The sequence below is a fragment of the Manis javanica genome, chromosome 1, assembly GCF_040802235.1.
Source record: "Manis javanica isolate MJ-LG chromosome 1, MJ_LKY, whole genome shotgun sequence".
NCBI lineage: Eukaryota > Metazoa > Chordata > Mammalia > Pholidota > Manidae > Manis > Manis javanica.
In genome coordinates, this window is record NC_133156.1 from 92,976,521 (window position 1) to 92,994,431 (window position 17,911).

General features: G+C 38.3%; 1 long non-coding RNA gene across 3 annotated transcripts in view; it reads right to left on the reverse strand.

Annotated features, from left to right (window-relative positions):
• Positions 1 to 3,078: 3,078 nt before the first annotated feature.
• LOC118968692 (uncharacterized) overlaps positions 3,079 to 17,911 on the reverse strand; it is a 114,048-nt gene continuing 99,215 nt past the window's right edge. Inside the window, exons 5-7 of one of the 3 annotated variants that reach the window (XR_012130522.1) lie at positions 7,141 to 7,220; positions 5,496 to 5,613; positions 3,079 to 4,046 (exon numbers count right to left, since the gene is read on the reverse strand). This is a non-coding gene — a long non-coding RNA (uncharacterized lncRNA). The remainder of the gene's footprint in view (positions 4,047 to 5,495; positions 5,614 to 7,140; positions 7,221 to 17,911) is intronic. The other 2 variants (XR_012130521.1, XR_012130523.1) reach the window with 2 other exon arrangements.

A 17,911-nucleotide genomic window follows, 5' to 3' on the forward strand; every position in this document is an offset into this window, starting at 1 on the left:
TGTGCTTCCTTTGAAGTCTCTAGGGAAGAATTATACTTTGCCTTTTTCCAGCTTTTAGTGGCTCCAGGTGTTCCTTGGCTTGTAGCTCTCTCTGTCTTCACATTGCTGTTTCCCCTGTGTGTTTTTCTACTTCTCTGTGTCTCTTAGATGAATACATTGGATTTAGTGCTCACCCAGACAATCCAGGGTGATCCCATCTGGAGAATGTTACTTTTATCTGCAAAGACCCTTTTTCCAAATAAGGTCACATTCACAGACTTCAGGGAACAGAATGTGAATATATCTTTTTGGAACCTACCATTCAATCAATACCATCCATTAAACCAAAATCTCTGGTTATGGGACCAAGAGAGCTACAGTTTAACAAATTCTTCAGGTGGTTCTTATGATGCTAAAGTTTGGGACTCACTAGACCAACTCTTGCCTGCTAGCTGGATTCTATTATTAGCTTCTCCAACTATTCTCTTTCCTACTGCTAGTCTCAGAAAGATCTTTACAGGAAGCATGAAACATTTGTTCTACATTATTGAATGATGGCATATTCAAATAGTTATTTTCAAAACACCCCAAGAATTAACCTTTTCTGTTTCTCATTAATAAAAAGACATTTGTTTATGGCTTGATGAGAATGTCATACTATTAGGGCAGATCACTTTGTGCATACGGTATCTTCTATGTGCCAAATAATGGAAATCAAATAATGAGGTTTTTCAAAAATAGCATCATTTACTATGTCAAGGATATTAAATCTCTTCAAACATTAGAAATATAAATTTTTTTCCTTCAGAAAACCATTATCCATTGTTCCCAGGAGTTATGATAAAAATTTTAAAAACTACAAACATTATATTTTAAAAGTTTTTATTAGGGGGTAGGTATTCTATGCCTTTATCCCATTATCTTTAAGATTCTGCTCTTATTCTAACATCAAGTCTGTTACCCATTTTATAAATGAGCCATGCCTAAGGATTAACTATATTCTGAAATCCTGCAGTGATCTTAAAATGTCAAATGAAGATCTTTTAAATTTTTCCTCATCTTTATAAGCTCTTAAATATTCTTAAAGTTTTAGTGCTAACCTTGTGATGTAGCTAAATTCTATTTACATCTTTCATACAGAAAAACTCAGTTTACATATAATAGATAGATCCAAAATAATTGGGTTAAGATTGAAAAATACACCCCAAGTATTTTATAGACACTCAGAAACAAACATTAGGAACAGACACACATGCACTTCCCTATAAATGTGCACAAACTGTTGGAAAACACAACCAGTAGTCTATAAAGGTATGCTGTCATAACTCAGGAATTTTTGTCTATATGGACCATGGATTTCTGTTCCCTTTGTGTTGTAAACATATGTGTACACATGAGTATGATTGTGTTCTATTTCCCTCATTCTGATCAAAACCTGTTCCCCAGACTTGCCATTTGCAACCGTGTGCCTTTACATGCACCCCACAGAGATCTTATTCCCTTCTTTTGAGACTTACCCTGTGGGTAGAACCTGCTTTAATCCTCCCAGTGATCTTACTAGAGCTCCTCCCCAATTTTTTCATTCAACTACTATTGGATACCTACTATGTGCCAGACACTATGGATACAAAAGTGACTATGAAAGAAGTGCTGCCCACGTGGAGCCTTCCTTCCTGCTGGGGAGGGAAAAGGAGGGATAAAGGAGAATTCCGGAGGGCAAGTGATTGTGTTCCAGACACTCTGTGCCACAAGTATAATATATTTAATCTTAAAACCTCACCACAACCCCATGAGGTTGAATATTATCATATTTCTGAAGATGAGGAAAATCAGATTCAGTAGAATCAAATAATTTGCCCAAAAACATAAAACTGGCAATCATTGTAGCCAGGATTCAAACCAGGGTTACATGTTTCAGATTGTCTACTCTTGATCATGGCACTAGACTGTCCCATACGGGACAGAAACTCCAATACACGCCTCTGCTCCTTCCAGCCTCTTCCCCTCAATGCCTGCATCTTGACATAAAACTGGATTAAGCCACACAGGTAGTGACTAAACAGGGTGAGAGCATGTTCACTTTTTTTGTCTCGCATAAACCAATAAAATCTCTCTCCCCAATCTGTCTAATGGGAGGCAACTTAAAACAAGCAGTTCCTGGATTCTGTCAGTCCAGCAGTGATTTTTCACTCTATCATTTCCAACTTGGAATCAAATCACTTCCTAGGTTAAATCTTAGTGAACTGAATGTTCTCCTTCCTCAATCCATCTCTCTGGGGTAGTATCTAAGTCCTAGGGAAGTATGGGAGCATGCAGAATTGGGAGACTACATGTCACTTCTCTGAACTTCCGTGTTTGCTGGTTCCTGCTGGAGCTGTAACTTGTCTGTCCTATCGGCTCACAGTGTTCAGTGCTTCCTCAGACAGAGATCATGCGTGGAAGTACAAGCAGCATTCTTTTGGTGAAAACCTTCTCAACCCTGCTAGGTGAATTTGTGACAGGTGGGTTCCCAGATCTCAGTCTTACCTAACTTCCGGGTCCTTGTGCTAGGTTGTCAGTAATAACTGGATTTCAGGATCCACGGGAAAAGTTGTTTTTTAGGGGGGAGGGTGGGGGTTCTCTGGCCGACTTTTTCATCTGTACCATTATGCCACTTTGCTGAACCAACATGGAGCAAGAAATTTTCCTCTGAGACTTGCAGTTATTGCAAATTTCCTCTCTGGGACGCTGAGACATAAGGAAGACTTCAGAGTGTGGAGACACATACATGAGTAGGGTTCAAAGACCGAAGTGACTAAGCTGGTTCTATTTTTCTTTTGTCTCTTTCCAAACTCTCACTTCTCCTCTGGCTTGGATGTCACTTATTAAGTTTGATGATTAGGGGCATAAATATAAGCATGTTCTTTCAATTCAATCCATTTCTGCTTTCTTCTAGTTCACACTCATCTCAAACTTAAAATCAGAGAGTAACTTGGCTTTGTTCTCAGCTGTGAATTATTCCTATATCAATAGAAGTTCTCTCTGCCAACTGGGAAAAAGTGGGCAACTATACATGGTGGACTTGAAATAGTGCAGCAATTAATGATTTGAAAGATTACCCTGCAACACTACCAATAAGTATTTTTATAGCTTTTAATCATTTCCTCCTTCAAGTCAGTATACATTGGTAAACATACCGTAAAAAATGAAGTTATATGCTAGGTGTCTACACAGACTCCATATTTCCTTAAATAGCAATATAGACATTTGATTAACAGCAAGATATGAGAACAGGGACAGAAGCCAAGAGAACATTCAAACCGTGCAAATTTTCATACACAGTTAAAGAAAACCTAATAGGTGGTGTTTAGAATCGAGAATTATTCAGAGTGGAACTGGGGATTTTCATGATTCTTTACCAGTTTCTATCCTCAGTTCAAAAAGCAATATGAAAAGAGATACAGAAAAACAATGGGGAAAATGACAATGCACAGATAATCATTTGGAAGTCTCACTTTGTTTAAAGACAAATAGTGATCATAACAAAGGTGGCTTACCTTAACAGAATTTAAAAGGCAAATAAGTTGAAATAAAAAGCACAGGGGTGTTTAATAAGTTGAATGGCTTAGAGAGTGGTTTAATGCAAATTAGCTAAATCAATGTTTCTCTGGCAAAGAAGTAATTACGTTTAAGAAAGTTTTAAAAGGTGGTTACTAAGCAACTACATTCAGCCTACATGCATTGTTCCTCATCTCTGGGAAATTACAGAAAATGACAGCCTGTCATTATAGAACAGAGACATACAAAATCAGGGCACTGTTATTCTATGTTCCTCCTACAGGAGAAAGTTCAATTATATCTTTGGCACAAGGATGAGGTTAAATAACTAAGTAAGTATTAAATGTTAGTGTGCTGATTATGTTAGTAAAAGCCCAGGAGTTCTTCAAAGAATGACTCTGTCCTCAGGTCCAACCGTTCCCTGACCTGACTTCATGTCGTATCTTTTCTGTCACAGCAAAAAGCAGCTCAAAATTAGAGCAGCTCTAATTAATTGGCAGAATTTTAAGCGAGTCTTTGGTAGATGAGCTCTGTAAAAAAAAGAAATATGTTAGTATTATTCACAACTCAGAATTCTTTATTCTCTCCTCTAAGATGATGATATTCTTGGAGTCAACACTGTTTTGACAGTGGTAACTTCATGACTGGCTAACTATTCCTTTAGATGAGATGCTCAGTCTGCAGCAGTAGATGAAATCCAAATGCCCCTATTTAAGAGTATCAGGAAAACACATCATTTCTTGGGTAACAAAATATTTCTTTTAAAGAGAATGCCACTGAATTTAGTGAGCATGTAACTAACTATGGATATACTAGATAATGTAAGCATTCTCAAATTTCAAGGAAAATCTGTAGAACAAATGTATTTTGAAGTTTTGCTTATACCCTAGTTATAAAAATAATTCTATGGATAAAACCAGTATATCTACTGAGTGATCCATTTCCATTTCAAAATGCTTTATTAAACAATATGTCTGTAATGATCAAGTTCAGATGACAATAATGAGTACAGAGTAGTTCTTTCTTACTACTCAGCATCAACAAATTTCACAGTTATTTCTCTCTAATGATGGCTCTCACCATCATGTCAGTACAAATTTAGAGGAAGGAAGAAACTTGTTTACCAGCCCTGTTCATTTCAGCATATTTTATTGCCATATAGCATATTATTATTAACTAGAAAATTGGGCCATGTCTGAATTCTTGATCCATAGCATCTATGAGCATAATAAAATGCATGCTTTATACCACTAAGTTCTGGGGTAGTTTGTTATGTAGCAATAGATAATTGGAAAACTTCCTGGTACTATAAGTCAATTATCTTCAGCTGTGTCAGTTAATATTACCCTTTTTGGCTAAGAACAACAATAGTCATTTTCTTGTCTCTCCTATTTCTGGGGGTCACAAATCTCTCAGCTGGAGAATTATGGCTCAAGGTCTCCTATGTAGCTGTAATCAAAGGAAAGCTGGAGCTAGAAGACCATCATGACTGAAGTAGCTGGTGGCTGGCCAGGCATCTCTCTCTGTTCTAAGATCTCAAGTGCTCTCTGTGTGGTCTTTCCATATAGGCTGGTTTAGGCTTCTTCTCAGCATGGCAGCCTTAAGGTGATAAAATTCTCACATGGTGGTTCAAGACTCCAGGGTGACTATTCCAGTGAACCAAGTAAAAAATATATTGCCTTTTTGAACCTAGCTTCCTATGTTTCATAGCACCATTTCCACCATACTCTATTGATTAACTGGTTATTAAGTTCAGCTTAGATTCAAGGAGTAGGGGGACTTAGATACCACCTTTTGAAAAGAGGAGTTTCAAATAATTTACCAGTATCTCCTTAAACCACCACAGTTCAGCTCTGGGCAAAAGCTCATTTGCATTCTAACGAGCTATGTGCAGGGTTGGTGGGATCATAGGTGCACCTATAGCCACTCTTGTTAAGGGCTAGGGGTAGGGATTCCTCCCTTAGAGGAGCTACACTGACCTATTTGCAGCTCTACACCCCTTCCTCCAGGCACCCAGGATCCTTCCTCTTCTTCATGATCTACCCCTTCTGCATCCTCTTGATCCCATCAGTTGGACATTTCTTGAACTTCTCTTTACTGGGAGTTAATAGATACTATTATTAGAAAATTTAGAGAACATAGAAAACTACAGGAGAGAGAAAATACCCCTCCTCCCTTCCTCCATTCTAGAGATGCCCACTCCCAACAGGTCTGACTGACATGTTCAAAAGTATGCCCAGTTTTTATAGTAGAAAGGCAGTTCAAAAACACCAGCAGTCACAGCATCCAGAAAAACTGTCAAACAACTGCTTTAAAAGCAGTTTGCCTCTCTCAGAGTCCAGAGTCTTCAATGATGTTTAGCCCTTTGTCTAGTCCATTCTGTTTTTGCCTTGCTCCAATTCAGACATTGTTTCTCAGCCTTGTGGAGACTCAAACTAACCAATGATAAACATCAAAGCACTCTGAATACAATGAAGCAAAAGTAAACAGTATTTATCTTAACAATTTCTGAAAGCAGAGGGAAAATAAAGAACCACTTGTTAATCCTGAAATTCTCAATTTACATATTTGTAAAATAAAATATGTACTCCAGCTGTAACTACAAATTTGTATTCTGCATATTTCCTAAAGGATTACAAGCATTTTTGTTACTATAATCTCTTAAATCATGTGTTCCCTCTTTACATTCTATTACAAAAAATTAGTCAAAAGAGAAAAATTGAAATAAAAATGTAATGTAAGCAATTCACTATTTCCATTTTTTCTCATAGTCTTACTGCTAGTAACAAAATTTTATTTTTAATTTGAATTAGCCAGCAAATTAATTTTGTCTATCTATATAATCACTTTTTTTATTTCAAGATTTTTTCTCTTAATTATAAATTCATGAGTGAACTTGGAAGATTGAATATAATTGTTTTTTTCCCCTGCTATCCCCTGAAATCCCGCCAAAATGACAGGAAAAAGAATTAAAAACTTGAAGTATAAAACAACAAATTTGACTGCATCTATACTGTCGGAACTCAACCAAGAATTAGGAGAAGTGCAAGTTGCTGTGCTCCAAAATCATGCGACTATAGACTGTCTACTGTTAAAAGAACATATGGGATGTGAACAGTTCCCAGGAATGTGTTGTTTTAATTTGTCTGATTTTTCTCAAACTATTCAAATTCAGTTAGACAATATCCATCATATCATTGATAAGTATTCACAAATGCCTAGGGTACCTAACTGGTTTTCTTGGTTTCACTGGATATGGCTGGTAATTGTAGGTCTGCTTTTGTTATGTAGCTATATTCCTATCATATTAATGTGTGTACGCAATTTAATTAGTAGTTTAAAACCTATACATGCTTATGTTACTCTACAATAAGATATGTCAAAGAAATAATCAATCTTCCCATGTTTTCTTCCGTCTGTTACTTCTATAGCTTTTCTTCTTCCTTCCCAATTACAGCCCTTTAGTAGAATTCATGCCTCATATCAAAATTACCGAGTATCATAATTCTTCCAAGTGGTAAAAATACCTCAAGACAAATGCTGGGCATAGAAGCCACAGGGCATAAATCTGCAAAGAAGGAAAAAGCTAACCTTTTCAAACAATATTGCTTCTTTCTCACTTACCAACTTTATATTTCCCTGTATGGCCCCGGAAGATGACTGGTTAGCCAGAGACAGGTAAGATTCCTCAAGGGAGGAACAACCTAAAAGAGGCACAGTCGCAGGGGGGCCATCAGGTGAGAAATTGGGGATCAACAGAGGTGAGGCTTAGAACCTCACCGCCCCCCCCCCTGTTTTGAGAGAAATCTTCTGCATCCGTGGATGTTTTGTTGCCCTTGTCTAGCTTGGATTAATACTTAGTCTATAGGCACACACCTGATCATCTACATTTGCCCTCTTACAGCACTAAATTATGTTTTCTACCTTTAGTTTGCATCTACCTACCACTTCAGCATTTTATTTAAAAATAATAATAATAATAATAAGGGAGAAATGTGGGATTCACATGTAAATCAAGTATAAAAATCAAATGAATAATCATATCTGACTTGATTGTTTGTAGTCCATGATGCGTGATCAAAACTGAAAGTTTCTGTGATGACTGCCCTTGCACTGTTCACCATGTAAGAACTTATTCACTATGTAAGAACTTGTTCACCATGTAAGAACATGTTCATTATGCTTCAGAAGATTGGAGACTGTTGATAATTAGGCTTGGGGTTGATTAATGATTGTGCATTGAGTCCCCTATACAGAATTTTATTGTTGTTAACAACCATTTGATCAATAAATATGAGAGATGCCCTCTCAAAAAAAATAAGAAATAAAAAATAAATGTCTATTGTTCAAAAAAAAAAAAACTTGAAGTACACACACACACACACACACACACAAACCTACGGGACTAATTGCAGCATACGAGGGATGTCAACAACATTCAATAAATGAGAAGTAGCCTAATAGACCAGCAAAAAATGAAGCCTGAATCTGTAACAGAAAATCCAATAAGAAGCAAGCTTATTATGTGTCAAAAATTCAGTAAGTTACAGAATCTTGAGAATTCTCAAGAACTGGATAAACCAAGTATCACTGATTCCAACAGTTTAGACAGGGCTGAAAGCAAGAGGATTGGTTGAAAATCTTTATAAAGAGTAGATAGGGTCCAATGCCCAAAACTCCCCACCAGTTCATTCATACAGGGCATGAAGAAAAATAGAAGACCAGAGATCAGAAGATCAGAAAATTGAGCAAAAGATTAACCTGGCATGAGAGTCACAACTGAGTGCAGGAATGAGGTAGTTTATTTAAAAAAAAAAAGTCACTACACAAACCGAATCCTACTTTGTACTGAGATCCTAGGAAACTGCTTCCAGTCCTCTTTCATCCCAGTTAGAAGAGTGGAGAGTTCTTTGAATAAACTGGCCTAAGAGGAAAAACCGGTAAATATTGGTACTTAAGGTTCCACTTGGAGGATGGCCAAGATTTCCCAACAAATCACACAATTTAGAGAGCTCATTTCATCAGACACCTAGAATTTCCATTCAGCACATAGAATTTCTATTCAGTAGTTTAGGACTTCATTATTAAATATGAATAGGCAACAATTGATTGCCAGATATGTGAGGAAAACTCTAATATGAAACACAGAGACAAACAAAAAAAGTCATAAAGAAAAGGAACCCTAGGGAAAGGCAAATAAACAAAACCAAAAAGATCCTGTAATTAAAAATTCAATGAGATAAATATTACATCCAAAATACAAGAAGTCTTTTAAAAAAAGAAAAAATCAACAAAGTGAAACCATCTTTAAATCTTTTTAGAAATTAAAAACTTCACATCAAAGGACACAATCAACAAACAGAAAAGCAATGGGAGAAAATATTCGCAAATCATGTATCTGATAGAGAATTAACATCCAGAATATAAAAGGACCTCCTTACAACTCCACAAAATAAAGCAAACACCTGGGAGAACTGAGTTAAAGATGGCAGCATGAAAGATGAGACAGAAACATCGTCCTAAAACCACATATACTACACAAATATAGCAAATACAACTAATCCTGAAAAAAGTAACAGGAAAGAAGGTTGTAATGGACTGCCTACATGAGGGGAAAACAGCAGATCTCACAGAAAAGAGTAAAGAACCAAAGCTGTGATCTGGAAGGACCCAAGCCCTTCCCCCAACCCATCTCATCAGTGGGAGGAGGAGAAATGGAATGGGGAGGGGGTAGAGGTCTAGGACTGCTGAACACCCAGCCCTGGAGATCAGCTCTGGGACCACACACCAACATTACATGGTGCTCTGGAGATAAGTGGGGTTGGAAAGTTAAGAAAGGCAGAATACTTGGAGAGACTAAGATTCCAGCCACCTGTGGAGAACAGGCACTCACAACCGGCTGCTCTGGGATAAAAGAAAGGTGGGCACTCTGAGAGATTTCCCAACAGTGAGAGGGCTGCTAAAAGGGCAAGGATTGCACAGAGCTTGCTGCTCAGAAGAAAGGACAAGTGGACAAAATTGTCCCAGCACATTCAGCCCAACAGGTTGGGAACTTTCTGGAGCTTCAGACACTCCACCTGCCTGATTGACAAAGTAGCTCCAAGGCACTGCACTGAAATTTGCAGCCTGCCACTCCTTCCTCCTCACAGGCACCAGCTTGCAAACCTGCTGCCCCCACCATTGCACCAAGCCAGCCAGAGGACAACCCCACCTACAACAGCTACAAGGGCATAGCATAGAGGCTCCTCCCTGCCCAAATGGCCCACTGGCCTTGGCAGTGGAGGCAAGTACTGCAGCTGGGAAACAAGAAAGAGATCTTTCCTCCTGGAAGGCACAAGTGCAATTGCCCTGTGAAACCCACCATCACTCCAGGGGCTGAACAGCTACAGAGAGTAGAGCTTCAGGCACTAGAGAGTGCTGCCTACACCAAGTTATTTTTACAAATATGAAACATCAAAAGAACCTGGTACAAACCTAAATCCCACAAACACCAGAAAGAGGGCTAAGTGAAGCTGAACTCACCAATCTTCCTGAAAAAGATTTCAAAATAAAAATCATACGCTATGCACATGCAGGGGAGAGGAGCCAAGATGGCAGCATGAGTAGGGCAGTGGAAATCTCCTCCCAAAACCATATATATTTTTGAAAATACATAAAATACAATTATTCCTAACAGAGAGACCAGAGGATACAGTACAACAGCCAGGCTACCTCTACATCTACAAGAACTCAGCACCTCACAAAGGGGGTAAGATACAAGCTGCGGCCCAGAAGGACCCAAGCGCTCACCCCACCCCAGCTACCCAGTGGGAAGAAAGGAGTCAGAGTGGGGAGGGAGTGGAAGCAGAGGACTCCTAAATAACCAGCTCTAGAAATCCACACTGGGAGCACAGACACACATTGCATGGTGTATGGCATATTAGAGAAATGGAAAAGTAAAATCTGTGAACAGGTTCCCACAGCCGGCTCCCCTGGGACTAAAGAAAAGCAAGTGCTTTTGGAAAGTCTTAAAGAGACAGGGGCCACATAGCTGGATGGAAGCATCTTGGCACACACAGCCCAGCAGCTGGGAATCCTGGGGTACATTGGGTGCCCCAGCACCCTAGGAGGCAATGAAGTCCTGTGGCCCCTAACAGAGATAAATAGCCTGCCAGTCATTCCCCTCCAGCATGGCCTTACTGCAGTAGCCAAACAGCCAGAGAGCAGCACGGTGTGCACATGCAGCAGCCAAGCAGCCAGGGAGTGGCCATGTCCACAGCAACTGCCCAGAATCTCCTCCTGGTGTGCAGCCACTTGGGCCAGACCCAGAGGCCACCACCAATGTGCAACTGCCCTACACAGGCAGAGGAAACTGGGGAAAGGCACAAAGGGGCACCATTCTTGCAGGAGAGCACACCCAGCATGCCTGCCACTCCCCACAGGGCTCTAGCTACCCTGACGGTGACCCTGCCCATGGCATCTTAGGGGATTAATCCAGAGGCTGCACCAGGTGTGTGGGTAATGGACAAAGGCAGTGGAGAAGGGCAAAGAGACCAGCAAGCAGGAAAGGACTTTGTCTCCCAGCTGAACACATGCTACCTGCCTATAACTACCTCTATCACCATGAAAAGACAGAAGAATTTGGTCCAGTCCAGAATTACAAAGACAACCCCCAAGAAAGGGCCTGGGGAGATAGATTTAACCAATATTCCTGAAAAAGAATTCAAAATAAAGGTCATAACCATGCTGATGGACATGCAGAGAAATATGCAAGAGCTAAAGGATCAAGTTGGGAGGGAGAATGCAGAAATAAAACAAGCTCTGGAAGGACTTAAGATCAGACTGGATGAGGAGCAAGAGGCCATTAATGGAATATAAATAAGAGAACAAGAACACAGAGAATCTGAGGCAGAGAAAAAAGGATCTCCAGGAATGAAAGAATATTAAGAGAATTGTATGACCAATCCAAACAGACCAATATTCACATTACAGGAGAACCAGAAAAAGAAAAGATAGAAAAAGGGATAGAAACTGTCTTTGAAGAAATAATTGCTGAAAACGTCCCCAAATTGGGTGAGGTAATAGTCTCTCAGACCATGGAAGCCCACAGAAGTCCCAACACATGGGACCCCCCTTGGGGGTCAACACCAAGACATATAATAATTAAAATGGCAAAGATCAAAGACAATGACAGAGTATTAAAGGCAACCGGAGAGAGAAAAAGGGTCACCTACAAAGGAAAACCCATTAGGTGATCATCAGACTTCTCAACAGAAACCTTACAGACCGGAAGAGAATGGCATGATATATTTCATGCAATGAAACAGAAGGGCCTTGAATCAAGGATACTGTATCCAGCACGATTATCATTTAAATATGAAGGAGGGATTAAACAATTCCCAGACAAGCAAAAGTTGAGGGAGTTTGCCTCCCACAAACCACCTACACAGGATATTTTAAAGGGACTGCTCTAGAAAGAAGCACTGATGTCAATGAAGAAAATAAAATCACAACAAACAGACCAACCAAATACTAATTAAAGGTAAAAAATAATATGAACTACTCACAAAAGCAATCAAAGGAAACACAAAAGAGTGCAGAATAAAACACCTAGCATATAAAGAATAGAGGAGGAGGAATAAGAAGGAAGTGAAATAAAGAATCACCAGATGGTGTTTATAATAGCTTAGTAAAAGAGTTAAGTTAGATTGTTAGATAGTAAAGAAGCTACATTGAAACTTTGGTAACCACAAATCTAAAGCCTGAAATGGCAATAAGTACATATCTTTCAATAACTACCCAAAATTTAAATGGACTGAATGCAGAAATCAAAAAACACAGTCACTGAATGGATAAAAAAGAAGACCCATCTATATGCTGCTTACAAGAGACTCACCTCAAACCCAAAGACACACACAGACTAAAAGTCAAGGGATGGAAAAATATATATCATGCAAACAACAGGGAGAAAAAAGAAGGTGTTGCAGTACTTGTATGAGACAAAATACACTTCAAAACAAAGACAGTAACTAGACATAAAGAAGGACATTACATAATGATAAAGGGGTCAGTCCAACAAGAATACATAACCATTATAAATATATATGTACCCAATACACGAGTACCAATGTATGTGAAACAAATATTAACAAAATTAAAGGAGGAAATAGAATGCAATGTATATGTTCTAGGAGACTTCAACACACAAATTACTCCAAAGGACAGATCCACCAGACAGAAAATAAGTAAGGACACAGAGGCACTCAACAACACACTAGAACACATGGAGCTAACAGATATCTACAGAACTCTACACCCAAAAGCAGCAGGATACACATTCATCTCAAGTGCACATGGAACATTTTCCAGACTAGACCACATACTAGGCCACAAAGACACACTCAGTAAATTCAAAAACACTGAAATTCTACCAACCAACATCTCAGACCACAAAGGCATTAAACTAGAAATAAATTGTACAAAGAAAACAAAAAGCCTCACAAACACATGTAGGCTTAACAACATGCTCCTAAAGAATCAATGGATCAATAAACAAATTAAAACAGAGATCAAGCAATATATGGAGACAAATGACAACAACAACACAAAGCCCCAACTTCTGTGGGATGCAGCGAAGGCAGTTCTAAGAGGAAAGTATATAGCAATCCAGGCCATTTTAAAGAAGGAAGAACAATTCTGAATGAATAGTCTGAAGTCACAATTATTGACATTGGAAAAAGAAGAACAAATCAGGCCTAAAGTCAGCAGAAGGAGGGACATAATAAAGATCAGAGAAGAAATAAATAAAATTGAGAAGAATAAAACAATACAAAAAATCAAGGAAACCAGGAGCTGGTTCTTTGAGAAAATAAACAAAATAGATAAGCCCTTACCCAGACTTACTAAGAGAATAAGAGAATCAACACACATCAACAGAATGAGAAATGAGAAAGGAAGAATCATGACAGACCCCACAGAAATATAAAAAATTATTAGAGAATACTATGAAAATCTATATGCTAACACGCTACACAATCTAGAAGAAATGGACAACTTCCTAGAAAAATATAACCTTCCAAGACTGACCAAGGAAGAAACAGAAAATCTAAACAGATGAATTAACAGCAATGAAATTGAAATGGTAATCGAAAAACTACCCAAGAACAAAACTCCCAGGCAAGATGGATTCACCACTGAATTTTATCAGACATATAGAGAAGATATAATACCCATTCTCCTTAAAGTTTTCCAAAAAATAGAAGAGGAGGGAATACTCCAAACTCATTCTATGAAGCCAGCATCACTCTTATACCAAAACGAAAAGACCCCACCAAAAAAGAAAATTACAGACACCCTGATGAACATAGATGCAAAAATACTCAACAAAACATTATCAAACCAAATTCAAAAATACATCACAAGGATCGTAAACCACGATCAAGTGGGATTCATCTCAGGGATGCAAGGATGGTACAACATTCGAAAATCATCCATCAACATCATCCACCACATCAACAAAAAGAAGGACAAAAACCACGTGATCATCTCCCTAGATGCTGAAAAAGCATTTGACAAAATTCAATATCCTTTCATGATAAAAACTCTCAACAAAATGGGTATATAGGGCAAGTTCCTCAACATAATAAAGGCCATATGTGACAAACCCACAGCCAAACGTCATACTTAACAGTGAGAAGCTGAGAGGTTTTCATCTAAGATTGGGAACATGACAGGGATGTCCACTCTCCTCACTGTTATTCAACATACTACTGGGGGTCCTAGCCATGGCAATTAGACAAAACAAAGAAATACAAGGAATCCAGACTGGTAAAGAAGATGTCAAACTGTCACTATTTGCAGATGACTTGATATTGTACATAAAAAATCCTAAAGACTCCACTCCGAAACTACTAGAACAAATATCAGAATTCAGCAAAGTTGCAGGATACAAAATTAATACACAGAAATCTGTTGCTTACCTATACACTAACAATGAACTAGCAGAAAGTGAGATCAGGAAAACAATTCCATTCACAATTGCATCAAAAGGAATAAAATACCTTGGTTAGGAATAAACCTAACCAAGGAAATTAAAGATGACACTAACAAATGGAAACTCATCCCATGCTCTCGTCTAGGAAGAATTAATATTGTCAAAATGGCCATCCTGCCTAAAGCAATCTACAGATTCAATGCAATCCATATCAAATACCAACAGCATTCTACAATGAACTGGAACAAATAGTGTTAAAATTCATATGGAACCACAAAAGATCCCAAATAGCCAAAGCAATCCTGAGAAGGAAGAATAAAGTGGGGCGGGGGATCTCGCTACCCAACTTCAAGCTCTACTACAAAGCCATAGTAATCAAGACAATTTGGTAATGGAACAAGAACAGACCCACAGATGAGTGGAACACAATAGAGAGTCCAGATATTAACCGAAACATATGTGGTCAATTAATATATGATAAAGGAACCATGGTCATACAATGGGGAAATGACAATCTCTTCAACAGTTGGTGTTGGCAAAACTGGACAGCTACATGTTAGAGAATGAAACTAGATCATTGTCTAACCCCATACACAAAAGTAAATTTGAAATGGATCAAAGACCTGAATGTAAGTCATGAAACCATAAAACTCTTAGAAAAAAACATAGGCAAAAATCTCTTGGAGATAAACATGAGCGTCTTCTTCATGGACATATCTCCCCAGGCAAGAGAAACAAAAGAAAAAATGAACAAGTGGGACCACATCAAACTGAAAAGCTTCCGTACAGCAAAGGACACCATCAATAGAACAAAAAGGCATCCTACAGTATAGAGAATATATTCATAAATGACAGGTCTGATAAATGGTTACATCCAAAGTATAGAAAGAGCTCATGCACCTCAACAAACAAAAAGCAATAATCCAATTAAAAATGGGCAGAGTAGCTGAACACACAGTTCTCCAAAGAAATTCATATGGCCAACAGACACATGAAAAGATGCTCCAAATCACTAGTCATCAGAGAAATGCAAATTAAAACCAAAATGAGGTATCACCTCACACCACCAGTAAGGAGCACCACCATCCAAAAGACAAACAACAACAAATGTTGGTAAGGGTGTGGACAAAAGGGAACCCTCCTACACTGCTGGTGGGAATGTAAACTAGTTCAGCCATTATGGAAATCAGTATGGAGTCTCCTCAAAAAACTGAAAATAGAAATACCATTTGACCCGGGAATTCCACTTCTAGGAATTTACCCTAAGAACACAGCAGCCCATTTGGAAAATGGCAAATGCACCTTTGTTTATCACAGCACTATTCACAATAGCCAAGAAATGGAAGCAACCTAAGTGTCCATCAGTAAATGAATGGATAAAGAAGATATGGTACATATACGCAATGGAATATTATTCAGCCGTAAGAAGAAAACAAATCCTACCATTTGCAACAACATGGATGGAGCTAGAGGGTATTATGCTCAGTGAAATAAGCCAGCAAAGAAAGACAAGTATCAAATGATTTCACTCATCTGTGGAGTATAAGGAAAAAGGAAAAACTGAAGGAGCAAGACACCAGAAGATTCACAGAACCCAAGAATGGACTAACAGTTACCAAACGGAAAAGGACTGGGAAGGATGGGTGGGAAGGGAGGGGTAAGGGGGGGGGAAAGAAAGGGGGCATTGTGATTAGCATGTATAATGAGGGGGGCCATGGGGAGTGCCGTACAACACAGAGGATACAAGTAGTGCTTCTACAACATCTTACTATGCTGACTAACAATGACTGCAATGGGGAATGTGGGGGAACTTGGTGATAGGGGGTGTCTAGAAAACATAATGTTCCTTATGTAATTGTAGAGCAATGTTACCAAAATTTAAAAAATCATAACTATGCTCACAGAGATACAGAAAATATTCAAGACCTCGGGGAGGACTTCAAAAAAGAGAGATACTTTGAAAAATACAGTATCTGAAATGAAATATTCAATGGATGGATTTAAAAGCAGATTAGATTAGGTAGAGGAGACAGTAAATGAAATAAAAATTAGAGAACAGGAATACAAAGATGCTGAGGCATAGAGAGAAAAAAGGATCTCTAGAAATGAAAATATTAAGAGAATTGTGTGACCAGTCCAAACAGAACAATATTTGCATTACATGGGTAACAAAAGAAAAGAGAGAAAAAGGCATAGAAAGTGACATTGAAGAGGTAAATGCTGAAAAATTCCCAAATCTTGGGAAGGAGATAGTCTCTCAGGCCATCAAGGTACACAGATCTCCCAACACAATGGACCCAAGGAAGACAACACCAAGACATTATAATAATTACAATGGCAAAGATCAAGAATAAGGACAGACTATTAAAAGCAGCCAGAGTGGGAAAAAAGATCACGTACAAAGGAAAACCCATCAGGCTATCATCAGACTTCTTAACAGAAACCTTACATGCCAGAAGGGCGTGGCATGATATATTTAATGCAATGAAACAGAAAGGCCTTGAACCAAGAATACTCTACCTGGCAAGATTATCATTTAAATTTGTAGGAGGGATTAAACAATTTCCACATAAGCAAAAGTTGAGAGAATTTCCCTTCCACAAACCATCTCTATTGTGTATTTTTGTGGGACTGGTATAGATGTAAGTGCTCCTAAGGCTAAATAGCTGTCACCAGAGAAAATAAAGCTACAGTAAAGGAAGTAGAACAATTAATTATGAAGCAAATACAAAATTACATCAACTACCCCCAAAGTCAGTGAAGGGACACACAAAGAGTACAGAATATGACATATAATATATAAAGAATGGAGGAGGAAGAAAAAGGATGGAATAAAAAGAATCTTCATGTTGTGTTTGTAATAGCATATGAAGTGAGTTAAATTAGACTGTTAGATAGTAAGGGAATTACCTTTGAACCTTTGGTAACCACAAATCTATAGCCTGCAAAGGCAATAAGTAAATATCTAACAATAATCACCCTAAGTGTAAATGGTCTGAAGGCACCAATCAAAAGACATACAGTCAATGAATAGATAAAAAAACAAGACCTATCTATATGCTGCCTACAAGAGACTCAGTTTAAACCAAAAGACATACACAGACAAAAAGTGAAGGAATGGACAAAGATATTTCATGCAACTAAGAGGGAGAAAAAAGCAGGAGTTGCAGTACTGGTATCAGACAAAATAGACTTCGAAACAAAGAAAGTCACAAGAGACAAAGAAGAATATTACATAATGATAAAGAGGTCAGTCCAGCAAGAGAATATAACCATTATAAATATCTATGTACCCAACATAGGAGCATATACATATGTGAAACAAATACTAACAGAATTAAAGGGGGAAATAAAATGAAATGCATTCATTTTAGGAGACATCAACCCATCACTCACTCCAAACAACAGATCAACCAGACAGAA